Source organism: Balaenoptera acutorostrata, chromosome 3 (genome assembly GCF_949987535.1).
Source record: "Balaenoptera acutorostrata chromosome 3, mBalAcu1.1, whole genome shotgun sequence".
NCBI classification, from domain to species: Eukaryota; Metazoa; Chordata; class Mammalia; order Artiodactyla; family Balaenopteridae; genus Balaenoptera; species Balaenoptera acutorostrata.
In genome coordinates, this window is record NC_080066.1 from 144,778,529 (window position 1) to 144,794,627 (window position 16,099).

The 16,099-nt window shown below is 37.3% G+C and overlaps 1 protein-coding gene across 5 annotated transcripts in view; it reads left to right on the forward strand.

Moving 5' to 3' along the window:
- The window catches only part of FUT8 (fucosyltransferase 8), a 324,235-nt gene that overhangs the window by 38,464 nt on the left and 269,672 nt on the right, over positions 1-16,099 (forward strand). For all 5 annotated transcript variants that reach the window (XM_007184302.2, XM_007184304.2, XM_057543954.1 and 2 more), the window contains exon 2: positions 11,716-11,813. The gene's annotated coding sequence lies outside the window, so the exon portion shown is untranslated. The remainder of the gene's footprint in view (positions 1-11,715; positions 11,814-16,099) is intronic.

A 16,099-nucleotide genomic window follows, 5' to 3' on the forward strand; every position in this document is an offset into this window, starting at 1 on the left:
TAAAAATAATTTTTTACTCTTTTTAAAAAAAATTTATTTTTAATTTATTTTTGCCTGTGTTGGGTCTTTGTTGCTGCACTTGGGCTTTCTCTAGCTGCTGCGAGCGGGGGCTACTCTTTGTTGCAGTGCGCGGACTTCTCATTGCAGTGGTTTCTCTTGTTGTGGAGCACGGGCTCTAGGCTCGCGGGCTTCAGTAGTTGTGGCCCATGGTCTCAGTAGTTGTGGCTCACGGACTCTAGAGCGCAGGCTCAGTAGTTGTGGCACACGGGCTTAGTTGCTCCGCAGTATGTGGGATCTTCCTGGACCAGGGCCAGAACCCGTGTCCCCTGCATTGGCAGGCAGATTTTTAACCACTGCGCCACCAGGGATTCCCCAATTTTTTACTCTTTATCAAGGATACTCTTAAGTAAAACTAGCTTCCCTCCACCTTTCCCCCAACTCCCCACCAGTGTGTGTCAGTGAAGCATACGCTGACTACTAATATAGTTTGATGCCAGGGCCTTGATTCATTCTAAGGCACCATCATTTTTATCCATCTTTGTTTTTGCATTGTGCGTGCAAATGGTAACTCTGTGATAAAGGCAGTTACAATCTCAGTGTTATTATGAAAATAGTTTTCTCCTTGTGGATCCCTTGTGGATCCCAAATGATTCGTGGATCATACTTTGTATGCAGTAGGCCAATTTGTGGATGTATCTTTTAGTTATTAGAGGATAGTTATTTACTGATTTTTTTTTTTACCTGAATTTTCCTGTTCAATTTTCTGCCTTGAGACAAATTTCATAGCTTTGAACTACTGAACATTTTTAAGGAATCCAGGTGATAGAAGGTTCTTGAGAGGAACCAGTCTTGAATATTAATTATTTAACAGTTCCAAAGATTTAGAACAGTGAAAAGGAAATAATTTCGCCTTGGTTTTGAATGGTTCTCTGGACCAAGGTTTAGAGAAAAGCAAGGAAAAGTTTTTATCAGTGGAAGCTGGTACAAGAGCTTCAAAATAAAACTGTCCTTTCATCTTTATATTATGTTCTCAGAGCTCTTGAATCTTGAGAAATTGGTGTTGGGGTTTTGGTGCTGGAGGAATAGAAGTTGAGGGGTTCCAAACCTTTATTAGATCCACACTGAAACTAGAGCCACTGCACTTTAATTTTTTTTCTGTGTTGAGGTTCTGTTTAGGATTTTAGTAGGAAAAAGTATTCTGTGGCTAAAATATGTTTAGAAACCTCATGTTTATCTTTAGGACTTACTTCTGAATAGCTTAGTTCATTTTCTTATGCAGATTATCATTGCTGGTTGATATTTACATATGGGTTCATCCATTTAACACATGTTTATTACAGTATACACTATGTGGCAGGCACTGGCTGTATATGGGAAGGAGTTAGGACAGAAGGCAGACATTGACAGACATAGTTCTGTTCCCTACCCTTGGATACTACGCAATTTTGGACTTTACAGTCTAGCAGAGTCTCCTCCATACTTCAGCTGGTCCTGGGTCAGGTTCCCTACATCTGTTTTCCAGTCTCAAAATTATTACCCCAGTGACCTTTAAAGTTTTGTATTTTAAAAATAATTTCAGACTCACAAAAATGAATGGAACAAGAATAGTGTAAAGAATTCTTCTGTATCCCTTGTCTAGTTTTCCGAATGTTAATATTTTATCACATTTTCTTTATATTTCTATCATTCTTTTTTTCTGAGCTATTTGAAAGTTACAGACATGATCCTCTGAAACTCAGTGTGTATTTTATATTTTGTGAAATGCAGGACAGTCTTGTGAAGTAACCAAAGGACATTAATCTATCTGTAAGCCTTATTCATTTAATATATCTATATGTATTAAATCTTATTTAGTCTGTCTATGAATTTAAATTTTTTCAATTGACCAAATAATACAGCAAAATAAAAAATATTTTTCTCTCATCCAGGGTCAGATTCAGGATCTTGAGTTGCTTTCGTTTTCTTTAATTTGGGAAAGTTTCTGTCTTTTATGACACTGACTTTTTAAAATTGCATAGGCCAGTTATTTTGTAGAGTGTCCCTCAGTTTGGGTTTGTCTAATGTTTCATCTTAGTAGAATCTGACTATGCATTTTTTGCAGGGCTACTTAGTACTGATGTTGTGTCCCTCTCAGGTTGTTTTATCTGGAGCCGCATGATGTTGATTTGTCCCATTATTAGTGGTGTCAGCTTTGATCACCTGCCAGTTCTTTTCACTATAAAGATGCTATGTTTTTCCTTTGTAATTAATAAGTATATTATGAGGAAATACTTGAGACTATGTGAATATCCTGTTCCTCATCAGAATTTCATTAACTACTTTTGCATCCCTTTGAGGAGTTTTGATTGAACCAATATTATTAATACGGTAGTTGCCAAATGGTGAATTTCTCCTTTAATTAGCTGACATTCTAACATGTACATACACATGGATTCTTATTTTACTTAGTACTATCAAATTATCATCACTTATTTTGATTCTCAGATTGTCCCAGATCTGGTCCCTTCAGACTGTCTGCTGTCTTCTTAAGACAAGTTTCCATCATTCTTTGAACATTTCCTTAGTTTCTGGCACAAGATGTTCTGGGTCCATCTTGTACTATTCCAGCCCCTGAAGTGGAATGAGCTGTTTTTCCAAGAAGTCTCAATTCCTTTTAGTAGAGAATAGTATTTAGATAAAAGGTCTGGGTGCTAGTTGTCTTGCCCATTGTTAGTGGGGTGTCATTGCTTCTAAGCCCTCTCAATTGATAGAGTTAGGAGACACACACACACGTTCATATCTCTCTCTTATTTCTGTGTGTGTATATCTACATATTTAGTTCAAGTTGATACCTCCAATTTCAATCCAGCACCACAGGATTCATTCTAATCTGACATTTTCAGTATTTCTAATTCCCTCTGCTGATGGTGATACACCTGGCTCTGATTATTTATAATACATTTACTTATTTAGTCGATCCTAGTATGCATAGAAGATAGTCTCAAAATCGCTAGCCCACACCAGTGGTAAAAATTAACTAGTGTTCTTTTTGTTTTCAGCTTGAGCGTATATAGACAAAATACCGTGTTCAAAAGTTACTTCAGTTAGTTCTTCCTAGTGGCCCTACCCCCCTTTCAGTGTGGATATGTTAATTATTTGAAATACTTTCAGGTCTAGTTCTTTCTGTCTATATACTGCTTTAGGGGTTAGCCCTCCTCTATCCTTGTTGATTTTATTTATTTTTTGAGTATGTGAAACATTGATATGGTTCAGAACTATAGGAGCTCATAACAGGAGTCAGAACTATATAGAAAGGTATATTCGAAAGTGTCATTTGCCCATCTCTTCCACTCCATTTTCATATACTCCCGATAGGCTGAAAAGTGGCCCCATGGACGGCATGCAAGTGCTAATCTCTGAAATTTGTTAATTTGAAAACAGCATCTTTCCAGATGTGATTAAACTAAGACTCAAGATAGTTTATCCTGGGTGGGCCCTAAACGCAATCACAGATATTCTTATGAGGGAAGCAGAAGGAGACTTGACATAGGAGAGGAGAAGGCAATGTGATCATAGAGGCAGAGATTGGAGTGTTGTAACCACAAGCCAAGGAATGGTGGCAGCCACCAGATGTTATATGAGACAAGGAACAAATTCCTTCTTAGAGCCTCCTAAGGGAGTGAGGCCCTATCACACCTTAATTTCAGCTCAGCGAAACTGATTTCATACTTCTGACCTGAAGAGCTGTGAGAGAATAGATTTATGTTGTTTTAAGCCTCCAGGTTGGTGGTAATTTGTTACAGCAGCCACAGTAAACTAATACACACCCCTTGTTGGTAACCAGTCTTATTATTTTCTTTTTTTTTGTTTTTTGTTTTTTTTAACATCTTTATTGGAGTATAATTGCTTTACAGTGTTGTGTTAGTTGCTGCTGTATAACAAAGTGAATCAGCTATACGTATATATATCCCCATATCGCCTCCCTCTTGCATCTCTCTCCCTCCCACCCTCCCTATCCCACCCCTCTAGGTGGTCACAAAGCACCGAGCTGATCTCCCTGTGCTATGCAGCTGCTTCCCACTAGCTATTTTACATTCGGTAGTGTATATATGTCCATGCCACTCTCTCACTTTGTCCCAGCTTACCCTTCCCCCTCCCCGTGTCCTCAAGTCTGTTCTCTATGTCTGTGTCTTTATTCCTGTCCTGCCTCTAGGTTCTTAAGAACCATTTTTTTTTTTTAGATTCCATATATATGTGTTAGCATATGGTATTTGTTTTTCTCTTTCTGACTTACTTCACTCTGTATGACAGTCTCTAGATCCATCCACCTCACTACAAGTAACTCAATTTTGTTTCTTTTTATGGCTGAGTAATATTCCATTGTATATATGTGCCACACCTCCTTTATCCATCATCTGTCAATGGACACTTAGGTTGCTTTCATGTCCTGGCTATTGTAAATAGAGCTGCAGTGAACATTGTGGTACATGACTCTTTTTGAATTACGGTTTTCTCAGGGTATATGCTCAGTAGTGGGATTACTGGGTCATATGGTAGTTCTGTTTTTAGTTTTGTAAGGAACCTCTATACTGCTCTCCATAGTGGCTGTATCAGTTTACATTCCCACCAACAGTGCAAGAGGGTTCCCTTTTCTCCACACCCTCTCCAGCATTTATTGTTTGTAGATTTTTTGATGATGGCCATTCTGCCTGGTGTGAGGTGATACCTCATTGTAGTTTTGATTTGCATTTCTCTAATGATTAGTGATGTTAAGCATCCTTTCATGTGTTTGTTGGCAATCTGTATATCTTCTTTGGAGAAATGTCTATTTAGGTCTTCTGCCCATTTTTGGATTAGGTTGTTTGTTTTTTTGATATTGAGCTGCATGAGCTGCTTGTATATTTTGGAGATTAATCCTTTGTAAATTGCTTCATTTGCAAATATTTTCTCCCCTTCTGAGGGTTGTCTTTTCATCTTGTTTATGGTTTCCTTTGCTGTGCAAAAGCTTTTAAGTTTCATTAGGTCCCATTTGTTTAATTTTGTTTTTATTTCCATTACTCTAGGAGGTGGGTCAAAAAAGATATCGCTGTGGTTTAGGTCAAAGAGTGTTTTTCTCTGAGAGTTTTATAGTGTCTGGTCTTACATTTAGGTCTTTAATCCATTTTGAGTTCTTTTTTTTTAAATTTATTTATTTTTTAAATTTATTTTTGGCTGTGTTGGGTCTTCATCCTTGCGCACGGGCTTTCTCTAGTTGCAGTGAATGGGGGCTACTCTTCGTTGCGGCAGGCAGGCTTCTCATTGCAGTGGCTTCTCTTGTTGCAGAGCACGGGCTCTAGGTGCGCGGGCTTCAGTAGTTGTGGCTCTCAGGCTCTAGAGTGCAGGCTCAGTAGTTGTGCGCACGGGCTTAGTTGCTCCGTGGCGTGTGGGATCTTCCCTGACCAGGGCTTGAACCTGTGTCCCCTGCATTGGCAGGTGGATTCTTAGCCACTGTGTCACCAGGGAAGTCCCTTTGAGTTTATTTTTGTGTATGATGTTAGGGAGTGTTCTAATTTCATTCTTTTACATGTAGCTGTCTAGTTTTCCCAGCACCACTTACTGAAGAGACAGTTTTTTCTCTATTGTATGTTCTTGCCTCCTTTGTCGTAAATTAGGTGACCATATGTGCGTGGGTTTATCTCTGGGCTTTCTATCCTGTACCATTGATCTATATTTCTGTTTTTGTGCCAGTACCATACTGTCTTGTTGACTGTAGCTTTGTAGTATAGTCTGAAGTCAGGGAATCTGATTCCTCCAGCTCCGTTTTCCTTTCTCAAGAATGCTTTGGCTATTTGGGGTCTTTTGTTTTTCCATATGAATTGTAAAATTTTTTGTTCTAGTTTTGTGAAGAATGCCATTGGTAGTTTGATAGGGATTGCATTGAACCTGTAGATTGCTTTGGGTAGTATAGTCATTTTCACAATATTGATTCTTCCAATCCAAGAACATGGTATATTTCTCCATCTGTTTATGTCATCTTTGATTTCTTTCATCAGTGTTTTATTCTGAGTACAAGTCTTTCACCTCCTTAGGTAGGTTTATTCCTAGGTATTTTATTCTTTTTGTTGCAATGGTAAATGGGATTGTTTCCTTAATTTCTCTTTCTGATTTTTCGTTGTTAGTGTATAGGAATGCCAGAGATTTCTGTGCAGTAATTTTGTATCCTGCAACTTACCAAATTCATTGATTAGTTCTAGTAGTTTTCTGGTGGCATCTTTAGGATTTTCTATGTATAGTATCATGTTATTTGCGAACAGTGACAGTTTTACTTCTTTTCCAATTTGTACTCCTTTTATTTCTTCTTCTTCTGATTTCCACGGCTAGGACTTCTAAAACTATGTTGAATAATAGTGGCGAGGGTGGACATCCTTGGCTTATTCCTGATCTTAGAGGAAATGCTTTCAGTTTTTCACCATTGAGAGCGATGTTGGCTGTGAGTTTGTCATATATGGCCTGTATCATGTTGAGGTAGTTTCCCTCTATGCCCATTTTCTGTAGAGTTTTTATCATAAATAGGTGTTGAATTTTGTCAAAAGCTTTTTCTACATCTATTGAGATGATCATATTGTTTTTATTCCTTAATTTGTTAATGTGGTATTTCACATTGTGATTGGCATATATGAAGAATCCTTGCATTCCTGAGATAAATCCCACTTGATCATGGTGTATGATCCTTTTAATATGTTGTTGGATTGTATTTGCTAGTATTTTGTTGAGGATTTTTGCATCAGTGATATTGGTCTATAATTTTTTTGTGATATCTTTTTCTGGTTTTGGTATCAGGGTGATGGTGGCTTCGTAGAACGAATTTTGGAGTGTTCCTCCTTCAGCACTTTTTTGGAAGAGTTTGATGAAGGATAGGTGTTAGCTCTTCTCTAAATGTTTGATAGAATTTGCCTGTGAAGCCATTTGGTCCTGGACTTTTGTTTGTTGGAAGATTTTTAATTACAGTTTCAATTTCATTACTTGTGATAGGTCTGTTTATATTTTCTAATTCTTCCTGGTTCAGTCTTGGAAAACTGTACCTTTCCAAGGATTTGTCCATTTCTTTGTGGTTGTCCATTTTATTGGCATATAGTTGTTTGTAGTAGTCTCTTATAATCCTTTGTATTTCTGCAGTGTCACTTGTGATTTCTCCTTTTGCATTTCTAATTTTATTGATTTGTATCATCTCGCTTATTTTCTTTATGAGTCTGGCTGAGGGTTTATCAATTTTGTTTATCTTCTCAAAGAATTAGCTTTTAGTTTTATTGATCTTTGCTACTGTTTTCTTCGTTTCTATTTCATTTATTTCTGCTTTGATATTTGTGATTTTTTTCCTTCTACTGACTTTGGGTTTTCTTTGTTCTTCTTTCTCTGCTTGCTTTAGGTGTAGGGTTAGATTGTTTATTTGAGGTTTTTCTTGTTTCTTGAGGTGAGATTGAATGCTGTAAACGTCCCTCTTAGAACTGCTTTTGCTGTATTGGATAGGTTTTGGATCATCGTGTTTTCGTTGTCATTTATCTCTAGGTATTTTTTGATTTCCTCTTTGATTTCTTCAGTGATCTCTTGGTTATGTAGTAGCATATTGTTTAGCCTCCATGTGGTTGTGTTTTTCATGTTCTTTTTCCTGCAAATAATTTCCAGTCTCACAGTTTGGTCAGAAAAGATGCTTGATATGACTTCAGTTTTCTTAACTTTATCAAGGCTTGATTTGTGACCGAAGATGTGGTCTATCCTGGAGAATGTTGTGTGTGCACTTGAGAAGAAAGTGTAATCTGCTGTTTTCGGATGCAATGTCCTATAAACATCAATTAAATCTATTTGGTCTGTTGTGTCATTTAAAGCTTGCGTTTCTTTATTAATTTTCTTTCGGGATGATCTGTCCATTGGTGTAAGTGAAGTGTTAAAAGTCCCCCACTATTATTGTGTTACTGTCAATTTTCTCTTTTATGGCTGTTAGCATTTGCTTTATGTATTGAGGTACTACTATGTTGGGTGCATATATATTTATAATTGTTATATATTCCTCTTGGATTGATCCCTTGATCATTATGTAGTGTCCTTCCTTGTCTTCTCTTCTAACATTCTTTATTTTAAAGTCTACTTTATCTGATATGAGTATTGCTACTCCAGCTTTCTTTTGATTTCCATTTGCATGGAATATCTTTTTCCATCCCCTCACTTTCACTCTGTATGTGTCCCTACATCTGAAGTTGGTCTCTTATAGACAGCATATATACAGGTCTTGTTTTTGTATCCATTCAGCCAGTCTGTGTCTTTTGGTTGGCACATTTAATCCATTCACATTTAAGGTAATTATCCATATGTATGTTCCTATTACGATTTCTCAATTGTTTTGGGTTTGTTTTTGTAGGTCCTTTTCTTCTCTTGTGTTTCCCACTTAGAGAAGTTCCTTTAACATTTGTTGTAGAGCTGGTTTGGTGGTGCTGAATTCTCTTAGCTTTTGCTTGTCTGAAATGCTTTTGGTTTCTCAGTGGAATCTGAATGAAATCCTTGCTGGGTAGAGTAATCTTGGTTATAGGTTTTTCTCTTAATCACTTTAAGTATATTCTCTTACTCCCTTCTGGCCTGCAGAGTTTCTGCTGAAAAATCAGCTCGTAACCTTATGGGGATTCCTTTGCATGTTGTTTTTTATTTTTTCTTTGCTGCTTTTAATATTTTTTCTTTGAACTTAATTTTTGTTAGTTTGATTAATATGTGTCTTGGTGTGTTTCTTCTAGGGTTTATCCTTTATGGGGCTCTCTGTGCTTCCTGGACTTGGGTGGCTATTTCCTTTCCCATGTTAGGGAAGTTTTCCACTATAATCTCTTCAAATATTTTCTCAGACCCTTTCTTTTTCTCTTCTTCTTCTAGGACCCCTATAATTCGAATATTGGTGTGTTTAGAGTTGTCCCAGAGGTCTCTGAGGTTGTCTTCAATTCTTTTCATCCTTTTTTTTTATTCTGCTCCTCGGCAGGTATTTCCACCATTTTGTCTAACAGCTCACTTATTTGTTGTTCTGCCTCAGTTATTCTGTTATTGATCCCTTCATTTCAGTTATTGTGTCATTCATCTGTGTTTTTCTTTAGTTCTTCTAGATCTCTTTTAAACATTTCTTGTATTTTCTCAATTTGTGCCTCCATTCTATTTCTGAGATTCTGGATCATCTTTACTATCATTACTCTGAATTATTTTTCAGGCAGATTGCCTATTTCCTCTTTATTTATTTGGTCTTGTAGGTTTTTATCTTGCTCCTTCATCTGTGACATATTATTTTGCTGTCTCGTTTTTTTTTCCTTTTTTTTTATGAGTGGGATTGTGTTCCTGTCTTACTGGTTGTTTGGCCTGAGGCTTCCAACACTGGAGTTTCTAGGCTGTTGGGTAGAGCTGGGTCTTGGTGCTGAGATGAGGACCTCTGGGAGACCTCATTCTGATGAATATTCCCTGGGGTCTGAGGTTCTCTGTTAGTCCAGTGGTTTGGACTCTGAGCTCCCACTGCAGGAGTTTCAGCCCAATCCCCAGTTTGTGAACCAAGATCCTGCAAGCCGCGTGGGGTGGCCAAAAAAAAAAAAAAGGGAGAACAATAATAATGTAAACAATAAAGTTAGACTAGGGAACTAACAGATATGTTAGAAAAAATATAAAAATAAAAATATAGATGAAACAGCAATCGGAAGGTAAAACAGAACCACATAGTAAAAAAGAGGAGGAGAAAAAAAAAGTTGGAAAAGGACTTGGCTGTGGAGGGTGGGACCTAAGCAGGAGTGAGGTTTGGGCAGTGGGCGGGGCCAATGCTTAGGACCCACAGGGCTGGAAAACGCCCTGGGGGGTGTGGGGGGTGGGGCTTAGGCTCAACAGAGTAGAAGAGGCCCAGGCGTGCCTCACACCTCTTCTGGTTTCAGAGGGTGGGCGACCCCACCTTAGCAGGCTTCCTGGCAAACGCCCTCCACTCCTCTTCTGCTTCTCTCGTCCTGGAGGTCCCCTCCCACCTGCCTCTCCTGATCTCCCTGCCCTCCTCCTATGCCCCCAGGGCCCACGCTGCCTGGAGGTTGCTTTGGAAGGTGGGGGACTGCCCAGCAGGCTCCCTGAGCCTGAGTGGGTGGGGCAAACACCCTCCACTCCTTTCCTTTGCTCCTCTGGTCCTGGAGGGGCCCTCCCACCTGCCTCTCCTGTTCCCTCCCTCCTTCGCCCCCAGGACCAACCCGGCCCAGAGGGGACCTCTGAGGGTATAGGACCCTCAGAGCCGGGCAGACTTTCCCAGGTGATTGGGAAGGGGAAACGCTGTGCCTCCTCCCCCCTGATTGGAGCCCCCAAGGATCCCTCCAGGCGTGGGAACCCTTCCCCCATCTCAGCCACCCCTCAGGGGTGCTGGTCCTGTCGGCCTCCATTTCTCCTCCCCCCTCAGTCCCCCCAGGTCCTACTGGTTCGCTTGTGGGTTCTTCCTGTCTCCTTGGGTATCGGGGTCCCCCACCAGTGTCTGGCAGGTGCCCTCCCAAATAGTAAGTCAATATACAAATGTGCTTATTTTTGGTTTGGAATTACTTATTAAATGTTTTTATAGACTCTTCTGTCTCAGGATTAATTTTTGACTCTTGGAATTTAAAATGAAAATAGTTGGATTACTTCTGAGGAGATGGAGCTGGTGATGATACTTTTATATTACTTCTAATCACCAGAAATTGGTTTCAGTAGGCTTTGATGTCATCAGAGAAAGACTGCTTCTCACAATTAATAATAATGTCAATCTGAGAATAATTTCATGTTGTAACAACAGTAAATTAACTGGCAGAAACACATGTTTCTATAGAGTGTATTGTGTTTTTATGTTATTTTTGAGTTTTTCTACTTGGTGAGTTGCACACATGTACATACTCAGTGAACATATGATGTGTGAACCTTCATTAAGACCATTTCACTTGTTGGTCATAGTGATTACTTTCTATATGTCAAACATGGTACTAGATGATGGAAAAGCAGTGACAAAAGAAGTAGGAGATAGTGTTGCTAATCAGAATACTACATGAGATGACATAAAAGGCAGCAAAATATTCTTGCAGAGATTGATGGAGTACAGAATGATTATATCATCTCTCTGGGAGGAATGGGGGCTGGATTTTGAGAAAGTTGATGGATGTCCATTGATTGACAAAGAGGATAAGGGAGAAAAAGTCCATCTTCTAAAAGGAGGGAATGGTGTGTTACGGGGTGACAGCTGAGAATGACAAAATTGTTCTGTGGAAAGCAAGCAAATTAAATTGGCTCGAATGGAAGTTTGTATAGAATATAGTCAGAAATTAGGTTGTAGAGCTAATTGAGGTGTGCGGATGTAGAAGATTTTGAGCATTGGTCCGAAAAGAGAGATGTTTCTGATTGACCTGTATATTAAGAAGTAGACAAAATTAAAGAACATTGTGTTCACAAGGCAAGTTTTATAGGTGCTGACTTATTTTAAGATGAACTATGAAGCAAATTAAGACACTGAGTGTTACTGTGTTTGAATATAATTTGCAAAATGAAAACCTGTTCCTTATTGGGATTTGAAAGGCACAGCTCTCAGAATAAGTGAATATGTAAAATTTTTACATGTTATGACTGGCTACATAAGGGGAAAAAAAAGGGACTTTAAAAAAAAGTATTAATAATGGTAACTGAAGTTTGAGTGGGGCTGAAGTTCATGTATATATATATATATTTTGTTTGTTTGTTTATTTGTTCTAGGTTGCTGCTTTTGCTAAGAGAGCACCCATGACCCTGATGGTGTTTCCATTCACAATAAAGGGCTCTATTGCCTTCATTGATTAGCTGATCAAATTCAGGTTAGTAGATTTTGTGGGCAGTACTTCTTTGTTCCAATTATATGTTAATATTTTGAGAAATGGATAATTTTGTATTTAAAGCTACATATGTATGTACCAGTGAAGTAGAAGGGCCAAGTCAATCTAAACTCTATTGAATTATGTACCTACTTTGCTACCTACTATGTACAATCTGCAGTGTATAAAATGGAAAAATATTTTATTTCCTATTTGATAGTTTTTTACTTTAAAGTAAGGGCTAGATAAAACAAGTTGTGGCTGAATATGGTACACTGTACTTTTGGCATCGTTGTGTGGCATATTTGGTGCTGAAATAAACAACTCATCTTAAAATTTTTTGAAATTTTTAGTAGCTTTTAAAAGTTTCGTTCTTGTTCGTATTTCATTTATACACTCAAATTTGTATTTATTTGTTTTTTTGTTCAGTCTGTGAGTTTTGACAAATGTATATTCTTTACCATAATCTTTTAGATTCACTCATGTTGCCTTTTTGTATTCAACCTCTCTCTCCACCTCAATCCCTAGCAATCACAGATGTGTTTTTTGTCCTTGTTGTTTACTTTTCCCAGTATATCATTTAAGTGAAATCATTTAGTGTGTAGCTTTTAAAATCTGGCTTCTTTCACTTAGCATAATGCATTTGGATTCACCCTTGTTGTGTGTACCAGTAGTTCATTCTTTTTTATTGCTGAGTAGTGTTCTATTGTATGGATATACTGCTGTTAGTTTATCCATTCACCGTCTGATGGACGTTGGGGAGTTTCTAGTTTTTGGTGATTATTGCAGTCATACTATTTTTTCTTTTTTTTTCCCCTTTGATAAAATGCACGTAAAATGTACCTTCTTAACCATTTTTAAATGTACAGTTCAGTGGTGTTAAATACATTCACATTGTTGTACAGCCATCACCACCATCCATCCCCATAACTTTTCATCTTGTAAAACTGAAACTCTATACCCATTAAATAGTAACTCTCCATTCTCTGCTCCCCCTAACCCCTGGCAACCACCATGATACTTTATTGTTTTGACTACTCTAAGTACTTTATATGAGTGGAATTATATAGTATTTGTCTTTTTGTGACTGACTTATTTCACTTAGCATAATGTGCTCAAGGTTCACCCGTTTGTAGCATATTGCAGAATTTCTTTCCTTTTTAAGGTTAAATGATATTTCATTATATGTATATACCACATTTTTTTATCCACTCATCAGTTGATGGATAGCTGAGTTGCTTCCATGTTTTAGCTACTGTGAATAATGCGGCTGTGAACATGAGTGTACAAAGATCTCTTCAAGACCCTGCTTTCATTTCTTTTTGTGTATATACTCAGAAGTGAAATCGCTGCATCATATGATAATTCTGTTTTTAATTTTTTGAGAAACCACCATACTGTTTTCCACAGGAGCTGTACTATTTTACATTTCCACTAGTAATACACAGGGGTTCCAACTTCTCCACATCCTTGCCAATGCTTATTATTTTCTGTTTGTTTGTTTGTTTATTTATCTCTCTATTATTTATTTATTTTTTAAAGTAGCCATCTTAATAGGTGGTATCACACTATAGTTTTCATTTGCATTTTCCTAATGATTGGTGACATTGAGCATCTTTTCATGGCATTTCATATTGGTAATTTATATATCTTCTTTGGAGAAATGTCTTTTCAAGTCCTTTTTCCAGTTTTGAGTCGTGCTGGTTTTTTGCTGTTGTGTTGATTTTTAGGAGTTCTTACATATTCTGGTTAATAATCTCTTATCAGATATATGACTTGCAAGTATTTTCTCCTATTCTGTGAGTTGCCTTTTTACTCTGTGGGTAGTATCTTATGATGCCCCAAATTTTTAATTTTCATGAAATCAAATTTGTTTTTCACTTTTTTTATGTGTGTCTTTGGTGTCCCCCATCCAAGAAATTATTGCTAAATTCAATGTCATGATGCTTTTGCCCTTTTGTTTCTTCTAAGAGTTTTATTGTTTTAGGTCTTACATTTAGGTACTTATCCATTTTGAGTTAATTTTTGTATATGATATTAGGTATGTGGATATCCAGTTTTCCCAGCACCATTTGTTCAAAAGACTGTTCTTTTTTCTCATTGAATGGTCTTAACACCCTTATCAAAAATCATTTGACCATATGTATGAGAGTTTACTTCTAAGCTCTCTGTTTTTGTCTTTATGCCATTGCCACACTATTTTGTTTTCTATAGCTTTGTAGTAAAATTTGGAAATCAGGAAGTGTGAATCCTCCAGTTTTTCTGTTCTTTTTCAAGATTGTCTTGGCTATTCAGGGTCCCTTGAGATTCCATGTGAATTTTAGGATAGGTTCTTCTCTGTTTGTACAAAAGTCACTGGGATTTCGATATAAGCATTGCATTGAATCTGTAGATTGCTCTGGGTAGTATTGACATTTTAGCAATATTAAGTCTTTCAGTATATGACCATAGATGTGTTTCCATTTATTTATGTCTTCTTTAATTTCTTTCAGCAATATTTTGTAGTTTTCATTGTACAAATCTCTCACCTCCTTGGTTAAGTTATTTCCTAAGTATTTTATTCTTTTTTATGCTACTGTAGATAGAATTATTCTTGTAATTTCCTTTTCAGATTGTTCATTGTGTATAGAAATGCAACTGAGTTTTGTCTTTGGCTTTGTATCCTTCTACTTTACTGAATTCATTTATCAGTTCTAACAGCTGTTTTTGGTGGAGTCTTTAGGGTTTTCTACATATAAGATCACATTATCTGCAAACAGAGATAATTTTACTTTGTCCTTTTCAGTTTGAATGCCTTGTATTCTTTTTTTTTACCTAATTGCTCTGGCTAGAGCTTTCAGTACTATATCGAATAGAAGTGGTGAAAGTGGGCATCCTTACCTTGTTCCTGATCTTAGAGGAAGAGCTTTCAGCCTTTGACCATTGAGTATGATGTTTGCTGTGGGTTTTTCATACATGGCTTTTATTATTTTAAGGTAGTTTCCTTCTATTCCTATTTAGTTGAGTGTTTTTATCATGAAAGGATGTTGTATTTTGTCAAAAGCTTTTTATGCATCAAGATGATCGTGTGAGTTTTTCCTTTATTTTGTTGATGTGGCATATTATTGGGTTGGCCAAAGAGTTCGCTTGGTTAATGAATATGTTGTTCAATAAAGTTCTTGGTGAAAATGAAAAATGTTTCTTTTATTTTTACTTAAACTTGAATGAACTTTCTGGCCAACCCAATACATTAATTTTTGTATGTTATACTCTCCTTACAATTCAGGAATAAGTTCCACTGTTTACTGTGGAGCCATAAATTTTAAAATAAAAATGTGATTATATATTCTTTTTTTTTTAATATTTTTTTAAAATTTAATTTTATTTATTTTTGGGTGCGTTGGGTCTTCATTGCTATGCGTGGGCTTTCTCTAGTTGCGGCAAGTGGGGGCTACTCTTTGTTGCCGTGTGCAGGCTTCTCATTGCGGTGGCTTTTCTTGTTGCAGAGCACAGGCTCTAGGCATGTGGGCTTCAGTAGTTGTGACACGTGGGCTCAGTGGTTGCGGCACGTGGGCCCAGTAGTTGCAGCACGTGGGCCCTAGAGCACGCGGCCTTCAGTAGTTGTGGCGCACGGGCTTAGTTGCTCTGTGGCATTTGGGATCTTCCCAGACCAGGGCTTGAACCCATGTCCCCTGCATTGACAGGCGGATTCTTAACCACTGCGCCACCAGGGAAGCCCTGATTATATATTCTTTATTAAAAGAATGTTACTTTTTGTTGTTGTTATTAAGAGACCATGATGATTTGTTGCCTTTTTGGGTTGGGGTTGCATTTCTTTTTAAAAATGTCATTAAAAGTAAGCTAGAAAAAATTTAACAGATCTTGAGGGTAGGGGAAGATACCTAAAATTTATGTTCATTTTGAGTAAAGAAAGAGAGGTGATGCAAAATTATTAGACAGGGGTATATTGAAACTTATGGTGTTTCCTGATTTTTGAAAAATCAGGTAGCTTTCTTTAGTATACAGTTAGATCAGAAATCTACAGGTTTTTATATAGTTAACCCTCACAATACAGGTAGCTCCGAGAGTCACCTGTTTAGAAAAGACAAGTATTTATAAGAATTTTAAAAATGTACGTAAAGAGGACAAAGGTTGGGTGTGAAAAGTCAATTGGCATAACTTTATAATACAACATCAAAAATATTACTGAAGGCCAAATATTAGAAAAGGGATGAATAACTAGCATCTGGCAATACAGATTCCTTTTGCCAAAGAGCATGGCATAAATTTTTAAGACAAATATCATATAT